Raw genomic sequence first — 17451 nt, 5'->3', positions numbered from 1 at the left:
AGGTGCACCCAGGCGTCCCCCATAGTACCAAAGAAAATACTCAAGGAAACCTCCTCCTAGGCCTGGACTTACCTCGCCAGCTGCTCTGGCCTGAATGATTAGCGAGCGGCTTATTTAAGCCCCAGGCCCCTCAGAGAACTGGATCTAGTCCAGAGAAACTGGAGGCGGAGTCTTGATCAGAACCAGGCCCACAGAGCCTAAGTTCCCAGGACCTCGTCCTCTCCGACGCCTCACTGCCTGGAAATAAGTCTTCATCATGGAGCTGCCTCAGGCCTCTAGTCAGGGGCGCTTTCTGGGCTCAGTGTGTGCGTGTGCACATCAGTGTAGTAATACCCTGTCCAGCCTCAGCAGGCTCCGAGTCTGACAGATGCAGGACTCACACCAAGGACCATGGTGCACATCACAGAACAGGAATGACAGACGCAAGGCCTGGGACTTCCTTCCCTACAGGGGCCGGGAACAGACTCAGAGCAAAGGCTGGACGGAAGGCAAATGGGCCGGCCAACAGAGCTGCACACACTAGGAAATTCTATTCATGCACGTGACATACGAGTATGATACTAGGACAGTAGAAAGCTTTGTGCAGAACTAAGATATTCTGTTTCTCAACTTTAAAATCTTAGGCTGTCAGCATGTGGCGAGCAGGCTCTACAAGGCATTAAACACGACAGCAGTTTTCTTCTACTGAATAATGCGAACTTCAATCCTCTTAGCCACTTTTTGTTTCGGGATCTGAAGTGAGACTATGCCCATGTACTTGTACTGCCCTAAAATTTAGTCCATACTCTTTCAATTACCTTTAGAGGCTGTTTCTATCATGAGTACATGCTAAGTTATCAGAGTATAAAAATTCACAATGATCCTATAAGACAGTGTATTAGTTTTCCTCTTTGCGAATGTGCTCTCCGTACTCTCTTTTGCGTGTTTCCTCAATCTTTAACTTTAGCTCTGAAGTTGTTGAGGGAATCCTAACTACAGTATCTTAAACTGTTTGTGTCTTGTTTGGTGTGTGTGCATAGAGGTGATGCTGGGACCCTCTGAGGTTTTCTTTACCTTACCCTCATTTACATCCTTGCTTGTGTCCTTGCAGCCAAGAGGACACACAGGGGGAAAGAAGAAGAAGAATGAGTTAGAGGTGCTGCAGGTCAGCCTTGAACTGGCTTGTCTGTTCCTAATCAAACTCTGCCTAAGCCATCGCAAGCTCTAATCTATGTGGACCTGTATAACAGGAAGAGAGGAATACAGAGGATAGAGAATTACAGTAATGGAGTCTGTGAGTTATGAGATTATATATCACTACCTTAGCGCTCACTCATAGTAAGGGGCCATTTCGAAATCTAAAATAATAGCATGGAGGTGGATTCTACCTGCCTTTCAAAGGACAGTGCTAGTTCAAAAATTATATCCAAATCTCCAACAATTACCTGGAAAGGTTACAACTGCCAAAGATAGAAAGACTAGCTTAAAAAGAAGAGAGCTTTTCTCTCTCCTTATTCCTTTTCTCTTTTTACAACTGAATCGTATCAGAAGTTCTCTAAGGGCAATAAAAGGGGGACTTCTCTTTCACTTTGGGTTTCTGATAGATACTTAAGCTAAAAGTTGTAAAAAATATTGTAGATGAAAGGTTTCTCTGCTCTGTCTTCTTCCATGATATGGAAGAGTTTAGAACGCTTCAGAAAACTTCCAACTATCTCCATACACTCAAGCAATTCTGGGAGTTGGAGTCAAGTACAAACTTTTCAGTTTTTTAAGAAGCTCTTTAAGATGTGGAGTTCACCTAGTGCAATACACCTGTCTACATATTCTCTTCTCTCCATTCCACAGATACTCACTGAGTTCCTGCTCTTTGAATTCCACTGAGTGACACGTGACATTCACCCAACACAATGCCTGGTGTGTTTTGCATACGAACTGCAGGAGGGGAAGAGGCTGAGCTCTACAACGTGACCATGGGTGGGTTTGAATCTTAGCTCTGCTGCGTTTGCTCTGTGCCCTTTGGCAAGTTATCTAACCTCCCAGGTCCAGTTTCCTCATCTGTAAATAGGGACTGATGACAGTACTTGACTCAAGGGCCAATGGGAGACTCAAAAAAGACACGAGCACTAAAGCCACTATTAGCACATGAGCTCCTTGTATGTTTTTAAATATTAGTTGTGGCCACTGACAATTTTTTTTTTCAGGGTGAATGCTTTCTTTAAAAAAATTTTTTAAAAATGTATTGATATATAGTTGATTTACAATGCTGTGTTAGTTTCAGGTGTACAGCAAAGTGATTCAGTTATACATACACGTACATATGTGTACATATATATATTCTTTTTAAGATTCTTTTCCATTATAGGTTATTACAAGATACTGAGTAGTTTCCTGTGCTCTACAGTAGGTCATTGTTATCTATTTTATATTTAGTAGTGTGTATATGTTAATCCCAACCTCCTAATTTATCCCTCCCACGCCTTTCCTCTTTGATAACCATAAGTTTGTTTTCTTTTTTTTTTTTGCGGTACGTGGGCCTCTCACTGCTGTGGCCTCTCCCGTTGCGGAGCACAGGCTCCGGACGCGCAGGCTCAGCGGCCATGGCTCACGGGCCCAGCCGCTCCACGGCATGTGGGATCTTCCTGGACCGGGGCACGAACCCGTGTCCCCTGCATCGGCAGGCGGACTCTCAACCACTGCGCCCCAGGGAAGCTCAAGTTTGTTTTCTCTGTCTGTGAGTCTATTTGTTTTGTAAACAAGTTCATTTGTATCATTTTTTTAGATGCCACATGTAAGCAATATCATATGATATTCGTCTTTCTCTGTCTTACTTCACTTAGTATGATCATCTCTAGATCGATCCATGCGGCTGCAAACAGCATTATTTCAGTCTTTTTTATGGCTGAGTAATATTTCATTGTATATATGTACCACATCTTCTTTATCCATTGAAATTATTATTAAAGATTAAAGTAGTCATAAAGTGAAGGATATAATATTGCATAGATAAAAAAATAATGTTTCACCTTCAAAACCAATGTTTAAAAAAAAAAAATCAAGATTTCCCACACTCTGTTTAATGGTCCTGTGTGATAAAAACATGAGTGTAACTCCGTAATGTGGAAAAGAATCGGGCAGGTGAGCCTCTGACGCTGCCCAGAAATCAGGGGTGCTGGAGTCAGTAAACAGAACAGACACTGGAAAGCATCTGTGGTTTTGATGCTGTAGTGCTATAGAGTAAGAGAGTAAACATATAAATGATAACTCCAAATTAATCCTTTTATGCCAACTTGCTATGAAATATTTAAAGGATTCAGGCTGACTTTAGGGATAGGTTCAACGTGCCGTGGAGCTCTGTCCTTTCCCGTACTTTCAGCTCCAATGGCTGGATTCCCACCATGACATCTGTTCCTGACGCTTGGTCTCATTAGCACAACTCTTTTTATTGATACACACAACAATGCTTCTCATACCATCTTAGCTAAGCATTATTTACTGTATCTATATATACAACAACATTAACACAGTCAAGCAGCAAGATCGGCCCTTGAGGGTATCATTAAAACCAGCCAGTGTTCAGCGAGCGATTTAATGACGGATTTAATAGTATTAAATGGGAAAAAATGCCCTTGGCCTTTACATCCTCATTTAAAAACATATAAAAGAGCAGTAATTCAGGCAGTTATACTTCCCTCAAAGATTTTGCTCTAAATCACAGATGGCCATGGGAGGCCATGGCGGTGGCTGGCTCTCACCCACCCACTCCAAGAGGAGCCAGAAGGGCCTCGTTGAGTCATAATTAGCAACCTGCCTGCAAACTCAACTCTTTACATCAGAGGCCAGTGAGGCCAGGCTAAAGCACAGAGGGTAGAAAATAAGCAAAAATGGCAGTCTAGGTATTCTCTGGAAGCTGTTTACTCTGGATACCTGCAACCCCTTCCTTTCAAACTCATGCAGTGCAAAGTGGTGTGTTTTGCTTTCTAAGAAAACCTCATGGTTTGGCTCTTTGCTTTACAGGGCTTCAAGGCAACACGCTTCCCCTGACTAGCTCCGGCCCACCCCCTCCCCAGACAGGTCACAAATTTATGTTTCAGAATCACATCACTTGGCCAACTAATTATGAATTGCCTATGACGGGGTACCCTGGAGAGTTCTGATCGGGGCTGCTGCTCTGAAAGTCTAAACATTTCTGATTGGAGACCATTCGTCTGGGTTTCTAATTTGGATGGAGATAGTTTTGGCAGAGCAGGAAAAAAAAAAATCCTGGGTTTTACTCAGAGGATTGGCTTTGAATTCGCTCGGTTCTGAACCAGCTCTGTGAGCTGGGGCTTTGTTCTAGTCTCTGTAAGATGTCTCCCAGATTTCGTATGATACTTCTCATAGAAAACAACTCTAGGTAAAAAAAAATTAGATAACACCTATGAAATGCTCTGTATAAAGCTTAACGTCCATAGTTTTAATAAGAAACTGTTGAGGACTCAAGCAATGGGTACTGTGCTCTTTTCTAGACCCTGGAAATCATGGAAGTGTGACCATGACTGCCCTCTCCTGGAACTTCCATCAGGCCTCACTGATAACAGCTGGGATTAACAAGCAGTGGGTGGCAGCCATGCCTTTTCTTGCCTCTGGCATCAGGGAAGACTCACTTTGGAAATGCTGCAAATCAGCACTGAGAATGGGTCATGGGGGAGAAGCTGGAGAGGAACTGCCCAAGGACTCAGGCTGCCTCTATGGGAAAGTGACAGTGCTGAGTCCTGCCCACACGTTTTAAAGTCTTGTCAGGAAAAATAAACATCAGTGGCAGACGCACAAGCTCTGCAAATTAAGATATAGCTACAGAATGATCTTCTTTGCATTTTAAAGCCAATTACAGAATCATTCAACTAATTTCGACAATGAAAGGAACATAGATCCTGTCAAAATCACACACACATGGACCCTAGTGATGATACCTAAAATTAGACTTGGTGGCAGCTCCTGCAAAAATAAATGCAAAGCGATTGCTCATCAGAAAATACATACATTCCCATGCGAAGCTCTCTCGCCTGTGATGAATTCTTCCAACAAAATGATTACTCAAGCATTTACCAACCTGCTTTGGAAAATACTGCAAGCTAACGTTTCTTGTCCAAAAATGTGTACACAGCACAGATAAGAGAAGAAATGTGACAGCAACATCAGAGTCTTGAACTGTGTGAAAAGCCAATACAGTAAATGAAGTGTAACAAGAACTGGCTGAAATTGACTAAGAGCCAGGTAAACATGGTAACCATGGTGTCCAACAGTGGTGCCCGAAACAAAACGGCTAAAAACCTATTAATTAGCACATTAATATATGCTCTTCAATATCCAGACACAATGGGCCTAAGGCTTTGGAATTTTTGAATGAAATGCACTGAACAGGATCTTCTGTGACTGAATGAGACACCTAAGATCTGCTTCTCCCTGGTAAAGGAACTCTGAGAAATACTCATGCATCTGAGGATAAAATGTTTCCTTCACTGAGCACTGTTTGCTTGCAGAAGCTTATTATCCATCTCCACCAAGTGGCTACCAAATTCTAGGGTGGTTTTCAACCAGGGGCAAGGTCTGGAGGTATTTTTTGGTTGTCACAACTGAGGGGATGCTACTGGCATCTAGCGGGTAGAGGCCAGGGGTGCTTCTCAACATCCCACAAGGCACAGAACAGGCCCCCACAGCAAAGAATTCTCTGGCCCCAAATGCCAAGAGTGCCAAGGCTGATAAACACACAACCCAGCAATTCTACTCCTAGGTATTTACCCAAGATAAATGAAAACACATGTCCACGAACCAAGAGCCACAAATGAATGGATACAAATGAACAGCCAGGTGAAGATACACAGGGGGAGGTTCAGAAGACGCTGAAGCGAGTTTGCTCTCCCAGCATAGGAACCAGTTCTTGTTCTCCAACCTGGAAGCTCCCTGAACCCCATCCTTTTGGGGTTTCCTGGAGGCTTCATTCTGTAGGCATGATTGATTAAACCATTGGCCATTGGTGATTAATTCAACTTTTAGCCCCTTGCCCCTCCCTGGTGGTCAGGAGGTAAGGCTGAAAGTTCCAACCTTCTAATCACATGGTTGGTTCTACTGGCAACTAGCCTCCATCTTTAGATTACTTCGGGGCTTCAGCAAAAATCACCTCATTAATATAAACTCGGGCATGGTTGAAAGAGGTCTGTTATGAAAAACAAAAGAAATCTTTATCTCTCTTATCACCCAGGAAATCCTCAGGGTTTGAGGCGTGGTAGGCCGGCAACAAAGACCCAATATATATTTCTTATTATAAATCACAATATCATAGTGGTCTTTCATGGACTTGCCCAGAATGACGAACAACTGAAATGCTTAATGTGCATGTTCCTGCTGAGGTCCAACAAGGCGACGATGCTTTGCCATCTTCTTTCAGCTCTCATACTATAAACAAGTGTCCTTATCACAGTATATGCAGTGCCATGGTGTTCACCTTTCTGTACTTTTTGTCGGTGATTTCGCTGTTTATAGCCCCCACGCATAGTGCTGAAGTGCTGTCCGGTGCTCCTAAGAAAAGTACATCACAAGAAAGCTGTGATGTGTCTTATGGAGATGAGCTTCAGTCAGGTCTGAGTTAGAGTGTTGACCATGAATTCAATGCTAATGAACCAACAATATATATTAAATAAGGTGCCTTTAAAAAGAAACACACATAAATCAAGGTTGTGTATTGATGGGTTGATGAAAATGTTGTGACCAGAGAGGCTTGCGGGAACCTTTTATTGTTATTCCCCCTAGGTTTATATTTTGGAATTCAGAATTCATGGCAACATAGAACATAAATACCATGAGTACTGAGAATTGACTGTATATGTGGGTCCTCTACTAGACTCTATGATGCTTGCATTTCTGTCTATGACAACGTCTGTTTCCCGAAACACTATGGTTTAGCTCCTCATTTAGGCTTTCTTTAATTTCCCTTAGCAATTTTCTATAACTTTCAGAGTATAATTTTGCACGTATTCTGCTAAATTTATCAATACCTACTTTACAATTGTGATGCTGTTGTGAATGGACTATTTTATTTCATTTTTGTATTGGTCATTACTTGTATAAAGACACTGGCAAGAGTGTATATCCTTGCCTTATTCATTATCTTAGAAGGGATGTATCTGTTCCTTTATCAATAAGTATAATGTTTCTCTAAGCTTTTTGAGAATGCCCTTTATCAAGCTGAAGTTCTCTTACATCCCTACTTTGCTGAGAGTTTATATTCAATTTTGTTCAATGCTTTTTTTGCATCTGAAATGATATGGTTTTCTCCTTTGTTAATGTGGAAACTTACATTTATTGATTTTTGTATGTTAAACCCTTCTTACATTCCTGGGATAATTTACTTGGTCATAGAATAAACTTTCTTATGTATTTCTGGATATAATTTACTAAAATTCTGTGAAGGATTTTTGAGTCTATATAAATGAGGGGTGATAGTCTATAGTTTTCTTTGTCTTATTCTGATATCAGGTAATACTGGTCTCACATAAGTATTTGGGCAAAGTTTCCTCCTCTGTTTTCTGAGTAATTTTGGACATGATTAATATTATTTCTTCTGCAGTGGATTAGTAAAATTTATGAGCAAAGCCTGGAATTTTCTTGGGGGAATTATAAATTGAATTTCTATAACAAAGACAACTGAGTGCAGAACTCCTGGGTGTAGTATTCTACAAGGTTAACTAATTAATCTATTGGGTGTAGTACTATTGGACACAGTGTCAATTAGGTTAAGTTGGTTGTTAATGTTTTAAGGTCTTCTATAATCGTACTAATTTTCTGTCTACTTGTTCTATCAAATAATGAGAAAAAAGTTTTGAAATTTACAACTAAAATTGTGAATTCGTCAATTTCTCATGGCAATTCTACCAGTTTTTGCATCATGTAGTGTAAGCTGCTTTATTAAACAGATACATGTTTGAGGTTGTTATGCACTTTTTTTTTTTTGGCGGTACGCGGGCCTCTCACTGTTGTGACCTCTCCCGCTGCGGAGCACAGGCTCCGGACGCGCAGGCTCAGCGGCCATGGCTCACGGGCCCAGCCGCTCCGCGGCATGTGGGATCCTCCCGGACCGGGACACGAAGCCGTGTCCCCTGCATTGGCAGGTGGACTCTCAACCACTGCGCCACCAGCGAAGCCCTGTTATGCACTTTTGATAACTTATTATGTAATCTTTATCACTTTAAAACATACACTACATTCCTGGCAATATTATCTCTTCTGAATTCTACTTTGGCTGATATTAATATAGACCCTCAGTCTTTCTTTAGATTAATATTTGAATATATTTTTCATCTTTTCACTTGGTCTATCTCTGTCTTTATATTTAAAGCATGCAGACAGAATATAGTTGATTTCTGCCTTTATTATATCCATTTAAAAAATCTTGGTCTTGGGCTTCCCTGGTGGTGCAGTGGTTGAGAGTCCGCCTGCCGATGCAGGGGACGCGGGTTCGTGCCCCGGTCCGGGAAGATCCCACGTGCCGTGGAGCGGCTGGGCCCGTGGGCCATGGCCGCTGGGTCTGCGCATCCAGAGCCTGTGCTCCGCAGCGGGAGAGGCCACAGCAGTGAGAGGCCCGTGTACCGCAAACAAAACAAAACAAAATCTTGGTCTTTGTATTAGAGTATTTAGACCATTTCATTTAATGTAATTATGAAATTACATTAATTTGTTAAGTGTACGTTACATTGGGCTTTGGTTTAAGCTTACTACATTAGTAGTTGTTTTCTATGTGCCCTGTCTGTTCTTTGTTCTTTTTCTGCTCTTTTCCTGCCTTCTTTTGTATTAATTGAATCTTTCTTGTATTTTTTTCCTCCATTATTGGCTTATTTGCTATACTTCTGTTTACTTTTAAGATGCTGCTCTTCAGTTTACACTGTGTATTTTTATTATGGTCTGTCTTAAAGTAGTATACCACTCGATTTCCAACGTAAGAGCTTTACAACGGTAACCTCTATTTCCCTCTTCAGTCCTTTGTACTGTTGTTATCATTCATTCTACTTTTACATATGCTATAAACACTTGAATAAATGTTTATCTTTGGTTTTATTTTTATTTTTTGAATTTTATTTTATTTATTTTTTTATACAGCAGGTTCTTAGTAGTTATCTATTTTATACATATTAGTGTATATATGTCAATCCTAATCTCCCAGTTCATCTCACCCTCCCACCCCCTCCACTTTCCGCCTTGGTGTCCATACATTTGTTCTCTACATCTATGTCTCTACTTCTGCCTTGCAAACTGCTTCATATGTACCATTTATCTAGATTCCACATTTATGCGTTAATATATGATATTTGTCTTTCTCTTTCAGACTTACTTCACTCTGCATGACAGTCTCTAGGTCCATCCACTTCTCTACAAATGACCCAATTTCGTTCCATTTTATGGCTGAATAATACCCCATTGTATATATGTACCACATCTTCCTTATCCATTCGTCTGTCAGTGGGCATTTAGGTTGCTTCCATTACCTGGCTATTGTAAATAGTGCTGCAATGAACACTGGGGTTGCATGTGTCTTTTTGAATTATGATTTTCTCTGGATGTATGCCCAGTAGTGGGATTGCTGGGTCATATGGGTAATTCTATTTTTTGTTTAAGGAACATCCATACTATCTTCCACAGTGGCTGCATCAATTTACATTCCCACCAACACTGTAAGAGGGTTCCCTTTCCCCCACACCCACTCCTGCATTTGTTGTTTGTAGATTTTCTGATGATGCCCATTCTAGCCATTGTGAGGTGATACCTCACTGAAGTTTTGGTTGGCACTATTCTAATAATTAGTGATGTTGAGCAGCCTTGCATGTGCCTCTTGGCCATCTGGTATGTATTCTGCACATTTTTCGATTGGATTCTTTGTTATTCTTAATATCGAGCTGCATGAGCTGTTTATAGATTTTGGAGATTAACCCTTTGTTGATTCGTTTGCAAACATTTTCTCCCATTCTGAGGGCTGTCTTTTCGTCTTGTTTAGTTTCCTTTGCTGTGCAAAAGCTTTTAAGTTTCATTAGGTCCCATTTGTTTATTTTTGTTTTTATTTCCATTACTCTAGGAGGTGGGTCAAAAAAGATCTTGGTGTGATTTATGTCAAAGGGTGTTCTTCCTTTGTTTTCTTCGAGAAGTTTTATAGTGTTCGGTCTTACATTTAGGTCTTTAATCCATTTTGAGTTTATTTTCATGTATGGTGTTAGGAAGTGTTCTAGTTTCATTCTTTTACATGTACCTGTCCAGTTTTCCCAGCACCACTTACTGAAGAAACTGTCTTTTCTCCATTGTGTATCCTTGCCACCTTTGTCATAGATTACTTGACCACAGGTGGGTGGGTTTATCTCTGGGCTTTCTATCCTGTTCCATTGATCTATCTTTCCGTTTTTGTGCCAGTACCATACTGTCTTGATTACTGTAGCTTTGTAGTATAGTCTGAAGTCAGGGAGACTGATTCCTCCAGCTCCGTTTTTTTCCCTCAAGATTTCTTTGGCTATTCAGGGTCCTCTGTGTCTCCATACAAATTTTAAGATCTTTTGTTCTAGTTCTATAAAAAGTGCCATTGGTAATTTGATAGGAATTGCAGTGTATCTGTAGATTGCTTTGGGTAATATAGTCATTTTCACAATACTGATTCTTCCAATCCAAGAACATGGTATATCTTTCCATCTGTTTGTGTCATCTTTTATTTCTTTCATCAGCGTCTTATAGTTTTCTAAGTACAGGTCTTTTACCTCCTTAGGTAGGTTTACTCCTAGGTATTTTATTTTATTTTTTTTGCAATGGTGAATGGGATTGTTTTTTTAATTTCTCTTTCTGATCTTTCATTGTTAGTGTATAGGAATGCAAGAGATTTCTGTACATTAATTTTGTATCCTGGTATTTTACCAAATCCATTCATTAGCTCTAGTAGTTTTCTGCTGGCACCTTTAGCATTATCTATCTATGTATAGTATCATGACATCTGCAAACAGTGACAGTTTTACTTCTTCTTTTCCAACTTGTATTACTTTTGTTTTTTTTCTTCTCTGATTGCTGTGGCTAGGCCTTCCAAAACTATGCTGAATAACAGTGGTGAGAGCAGACATCCTTCTCTTCTTCCTGATTTTAGGGGAAATGCTTTCAGCTTTTCACCATTGAGAATGATGTTTGCTGTGGGTTTGTCATAAATGGTCTTTATTATGTTAAGGCAGTTTCCCTCTATGCCCACTTTCTGGAGAGTTTTTATCATAAATGGGTGTTGAATTTTGTTGAAAGCTTTTTCTGCATCTATTGAGAAGATCATGTGGTTTTTCTTCTTCAATTTGTTAATATGGTGTATCACATTGATTGATTTGTGTATATTGAAGAAATCTTGCATCCATGGGATAAATCCCACTTGATCATGGGGTATGATCCTTTTAATGTGTTGCTGGATTCCGTTTCCTAGTATTTTTTTTTGAGCACTTTCGTGTCTATATTCATCAGTGATATTGGTCTGTAATTTGCTTTTTTTGTAATATCATTGTGTGGTTTGGTATCAGGGTGATGGTGGCCTCATAGAATGAGTTTGGGAGTGTTCCTTCCTCTGCAAGTTTTTGTAAGAGTTTGAGAAGGATGAATGTTAGCGCTTCTCTAAATGTTTGATAGAATTCACCTGTGAAGCCATCTGGTCCTGGACTTTTGTCTATTGGAAGATTTTTAATCACAGTTTTAATTTCATTACTTGAGATTGGTCTGTTCATATTTTCCATTTCTTGCTGGTTCAGTCTTCAAAGGCTATGCCTTTCTAAGAATTTGTCTACTTCTTCCAGGTTGTCCATTTTATCGGCATAGAGTTGCTTGTAGTAGACAATGATGATGCTTTGTATTTCTGTGGTGTCCATTGTAACTTCTCCTTTTTCATTTCTAATTTTATTGATTTGAGTCCGCTCCCTCTTTTTCTTGATGAATCTATCTGGCTAAAGGTTTATCAATTTTGTTTATCTTCTCAAAGAACCAGCTTTTAGTTTTATTGATATTTGCTATTGTTTTCTTTGTTTCTATTTCACTTATATCTGCTCCGATCTTTATGATTTCTTTTCTTCTACTAACTTTGGGTTTGTTTGTTCTTCTTTCTCTAGTTCCTTTAGGTGTAAGGTTAGATTGTTTGAGATTTTTCTTGTTTCTTGAGGTAGGATTGTATTGTTATAAACTTTGCTCTCAGAACTGTTTTTGCTGCAACCCATAGGTTTTGGATTGTTGTCTTTTCGTTGTCATCTGTCTCTAGGTAGTTTTTGATTTCCTCTTTGATTTCTTCAGTGATCTCTTGGTTATTTAGTAACATATTGTTTAGCTTCCATGTGTTTGTGCTTTTTACATTTTTTTCTCAGGTAACTGATTTCTAATCTCATAGTGTTTTGGTCGGAAAAGATGCTTGATATGATATCACTTTTCTTAAATTTACCAAGGCTTGCTTTGTGACCCAAGATGTGATCTATCCTGGAGAATGTCAAATGTGCACTTGAGAAGAAAGTGTAACCTGCTCTTTTCAGATGGAATGTCCTATAAATATCAATTAAATCTATCTGGTCTATTGTGTTATTTAAAGCTTGTGTTTCCTTAATTTTCTGTCTGCATCATCTGTCCATTGGTGTAAGTGAGGTGTTAAAGTCCCCCACTATTATTGTGTTACCATCGATTTCCTCTTTTATAGCTGTTAGCATTTGCCTTATGTATTGAGGTGCTTCTACGCTGGGTGCATATATATTTATCGTTGTTATATCTTCTTCTTGGATTGATCCCTTGATCATTATGTAGCATCTTTCTTTGTCTCTTGTAACATTCTTTATTTTAAAGGCCATTTTATATGGTACGAGTATTGCTATTCCAGTTTTCTTTTGATTTCCATTTGCATGAAATATGTTTTTCCATCCCCCACTTTCAGTCTGTATGTGTCCCTAGGTCTGAAGTGGGTCTCTTGTATACAGCAAATATATAGGTCTTGTTCCTGTATCCATTCAGTGAGCCTGTGTCTTTTGGTTGGAGTATTTAATCGATTCACATTTAAGGTAATTATCGATATGTATGTTCCTATTACCATTTTCTTAATTGTTTTGCATTTGTTTTTGTAGGTTCTTTTCTCCTCTTGTGTTTCCCACTTAGAGAAGTTCCTTTAGCATTTGTTGTAGAGCTAGTTTGGTAGTGCTGAATTCTCTTAGATTTTGCTTGTCTGTAAAGCTTTTGATTTCTCCATCAAATCTGAATGAGATCCTTACCCAGCAGAGTAATCTTGGTTGTAGGTTCTTCCCTTTCATCACTTTAAGTATGTCGTGCCACTCCCTTCTGGCTTGCAGAGTTTCTGCTGAGAAACCAGCTGTTAACCTTATGGGACTTCCTTGTATGTTATTGTCATTTTTCCCTTGTTGCTTTTCATAAATTTTCTTTGTCTTTAATTTTTGTCAATTTGATTACTATGTGTCTTGGCGTGTCTCTCCTTAGGTTTATCCTGCCTGAGACTCTCTGTGCTTCCTGGACTTGGGTGACTATTTCCTTTCCCATGTTTGGGAAGTTTTCGACTATAAACTCTTCAAATATTTTCTCGTGTCCTTTCTCTCTCTCTTCTCCTTCTGGGACCCCTATAATGAGAATGTTGGTGCATTTAATGTTGTCCTAGAGGTCTCTTAGGCTGTCTTTATTTGTTTTCATTCTTTTTTTCTTTATTCTGTCCCACGGCAGTAAATTCCACCATTCTTTCTTCCAGGTTGCTTATCCGTTCTTCTGCCTCAGTTATTCTGCTATTGATGCCTTCTAGTGTATTTTTCATTTCAGTTACTGCATTGGTCATCTCTGTGTGTTTATTCTTTAATTCTTCTAGGTCTTTGTTAAACATTTCTTGCATCTTTTCAATCTTTGCCTCCATTGTTTTTCTGAGGTCCTGGATCATCTTTACTATCACTTTTCTGAATTCTTTTTCTGGAAGGTTGCCTATCTCCACTTCATTTAGTTGTTTTTCTGGGGTTTTATCATGTTCCTTCATCTGGTATGTAGTCCTCTGCCTTTTCATTTTGTCTGTTTTTCTGTGAATGTGATTTTCGTTCCACAGGCTGCAGGACTGTAGTTCTTCTGGCTTCTGCTGTCTGCCCTCTGGTGGATGAGGCTATCTAAGAGGCTTGTGCAAGCTTCCTGATGGGAGGGACTGGTGGTTTGTAGAGCTGGGTGTTGTTCCAGTGGGCAGAGCTCAGCAAAACTTTAATCCACTTGTCTGCAGATTGGTGGGGCTGGGTTCCCTCCCTGTTGGTTGTTTGGCTTGAGGCAACCCAGCACTGGCAGCTCCAGGCTCTTTGGTGGGGCTAATGGCAGACTCTGGGTGGGGGGGGGGGCGTGCTCACGCCAAGGAGTACTTCCCAGAACTTCTGCTGCCAGTGTCCTTGTCACTGTGGTGAGCCACAGCCACCCCCCGCCTCTGTAGGAGACCCTCCAACACTAGCAGGTAGGTCTGGTTCATTCTCCTATGGGGTCACTGCTCCTTCCCCTGGGACCTGATGCACACACTAGTTTGTGTTAGGCCTCAAAGAGTACAATCTCAGTTTCCTCCAGTCCTGTCGAAGTCCTGCAATCAAATCCCGCCAGCCTTCAAAGTCTGTTTCTCTGGGAATTCCTCCTCCCGTTGCTGGACCCACAGGTTGGGAAGCGTGACGTGGGGCTCAGAACCTTCACTCCAGTGGGTGGACTTCTGTGGTATACTTGTTCTGCAGTTTGTGAGTCACCCACCCAGCAGTTATGGGATTTGATTTTACTGTGATTGCATGTCTCCTACCATCTCATTGCAGCTTCTCCTTTGCCTTTGGATGTGGGGTATTTTTTTGGTGAGTTCTAATGTCTTCCTGTCAATGACGGTTCAGCAGTTAGTTGTGATTCCAGTTCCCTCACAAAAGGGAGTGAGCGCACGTCCTTCTACTCCACCATCTTGAACCAATCTCCTCTATCTTTCGTTTTAAATTGCCAGTTATCTTTAACATGAAAGTAAATTAGGAAAAATATTTTATATTTTGTATTCAATTATATGTTTACCATTCATGGAGCTCTTCATTCTTTCATGTAACTCCAAGTTTCCCTCTGGCGTTATTTTTCTTAAGCCTGAAGAAATTTCTTTAAAATTTCTTTAGTCCAATATGTCGGTAATGAATTCTCTCACCTTTTGTTTATTTGAAAAAGTCATTTTTGTCTGCATTTCTGAAAGATATTTTCATTGGATATATATTTCTAGGTTGACTTTTTTTTCTTTCAACACTTTAAAAATGCCATTATGTTGTTGTTTGTATTATTTCTGACAATAAGACTGTAGTTATGTTTCTGTTTGTTCCCCTTTGTATAGTGTTCCTTTTTATTCTCTATCTGCTTAAAAATTCTCCATTACTCATTTTTAGCATTTTGAGTATGATCTACTTTGATTGTGTGTTCTTTGTATTTATCCTACATAGGGTTTCTTGAACTTCCTGGATCTGCAGGTTTATAGTTTTCATCATATATGGAAGACTTTAAGCTATTATTTCTTCAATATATTTTTTTCTGCATCTTTCTCCTCTTCTCTCCTTCTGGGATTGCCAGGTACACCTACAACAGCCATGTAGATACTGTGACACAGAGCGCTGAGGCTCTGTTCCTTTGCTTTTGCAATCCTTTTTCCCCCTTATGCTTCATTTTGGATAGTTTCCATGGTGATGTCTTCAGCTTAACTGATTTTTATTTTCTGAAGCCTCAATTTAATGGTTAAGTCTATTCGGTGAATTTCAAATTTCAAATAGTACACTTTTAGCTTTAGAAGTTCCATTTTCATATCATCAATTTCTTTCCTTATTGTGTTAGTCTTTCCTTTAAATCTTCAAGATCATTTATATTAGCTGTTGGAAAGCCTTCATCTGATAATTTCAAAATTTTTTTCATTTCTGGGGATGTTTCTATTGAGCAATTTTCCTATTATTATAGGTCACATTTTGCAGCTTCTTTTTATGCTTAAAAAATTGGAATGAGTGCTTAACATCATGAATGTTATAATGATAATTGTTTTAACCATTTTTCTTTCTACAAAGATTGGCGAAATTTGTTACTAGTAAATAAGGTTTATCTTTACAAGGCTTAATTTTAAAGTCTGTTAGGGTGTGTCCGAAGTAGCCTTTCCTCTAGGGATATTTTATCCTTATTACTAAGGCATGACTCTTCTCGTGTCTCTACTAAGGGTCTGTTTTTTTTTTCCCTCCATTATGGCTTGTGAGAATTCAAATATATCTCTGCCTTATGTGAGCTCTGGGAACTTGTTCAGTTTACAGCTCCATGGAAATCTTTATTTGCATGGCCTGTGGAGTTTCACATTATGTATGCAAGGATTAGTATTCAGCCAAAGACTCAAGGGGCTTTCCAGGCAGATTTCTGAAACTCCTTCTCTGAATGCCTCCATTTTTGTATTCTGCCTTGCAAATTCCAGTTCCCTAGGCCTCTCCAAACATTCTTCTCTCCTCTCATCTTGGCGAGACTTATAGGTTCTGCGTGAAGCCACCTCTCCATATTGCAGACTGGAAAGCACTTCTGAGTATGAATCTGAAGTGGTTTCAGTAGGCACCTAATTTGTTTTTCCTTCTAATAGAATCACAAATCTGTACTGACTGTTTTCTGATGTCTGAAAATAGTTATTTCATGTATTTTGTGCAGTTTTCTAGTTATTTCCGACAGAAGGACAAATGTTATGCCATTATTACTTCACCAGAGGAACCAGAGTCATCATTCAAAAATACAAGCGTGATGATGCTGCTCTCGAGCTTAACACCTTCCCAAGCTGACGATATAACTTACTGTCTACAGTGGGATATTTTGGTAGTGCTAAAATGCTAATCAAAAGTGAGTATTGTAATAACAGAAATAAAGGAGCATGATCACAGGAAAACTGTAACCCTCCGCCAATGTCATATATATGGCTTTGCTTCTGGGTTTCCATTACATTTACCCACCTCTTTTTCCAACAACTTTTATTCCTTAAGCTTTAATATCTTCATAATGCTCTTTCCTTTGCTTCTTACACCTCTCTTCTCTTGTCCACCAAGTAAACGCCTCTTCTGCCCTCCAGGTGGTTGAAACACGATCTTCCTCTATGTCTACGCAGGACTCAACCGTATTTGGCATGTACTTCATGGCACTGCATTAATTTGTTCACAGGTTGCCTCCTCTTATGAGTTAGGCTTTTGAGGAAGTGAGTGCAAAATCAAGAAATATGACTTAGAGAAATTAATCTTAGAAGCACTATTTGTGAAAAACTGGATAAAGGAAAAGTGATCAAGGCAACTTAGGAGACTGTTGAATATCTACAGTTTTATTTCATATTACCCTTTGAAGCTAAAGGAACTCAAAGGCCTCAACACATATCATTCTACTTAATCTTAGACTCTCAACAATAGTCAAAATCTGTTCAGAAAATCAGGATTTTAAAAC

At 39.6% G+C, this 17451-nt stretch overlaps 1 protein-coding gene across 2 annotated transcripts in view; it reads right to left on the bottom strand.

The window, feature by feature from the left end:
- AFF3 (ALF transcription elongation factor 3) overlaps window positions 1-17451 on the bottom strand; it is a 574404-nt gene that overhangs the window by 247878 nt on the left and 309075 nt on the right. The gene's annotated exons all lie outside the window — the stretch shown is intronic.

The sequence above is a fragment of the Globicephala melas genome, chromosome 12, assembly GCF_963455315.2.
Source record: "Globicephala melas chromosome 12, mGloMel1.2, whole genome shotgun sequence".
Lineage (NCBI taxonomy): Eukaryota > Metazoa > Chordata > Mammalia > Artiodactyla > Delphinidae > Globicephala > Globicephala melas.
Note: the sequence above shows the minus strand (reverse complement) of the source record. Positions and strands in the feature narration are given on the sequence as shown.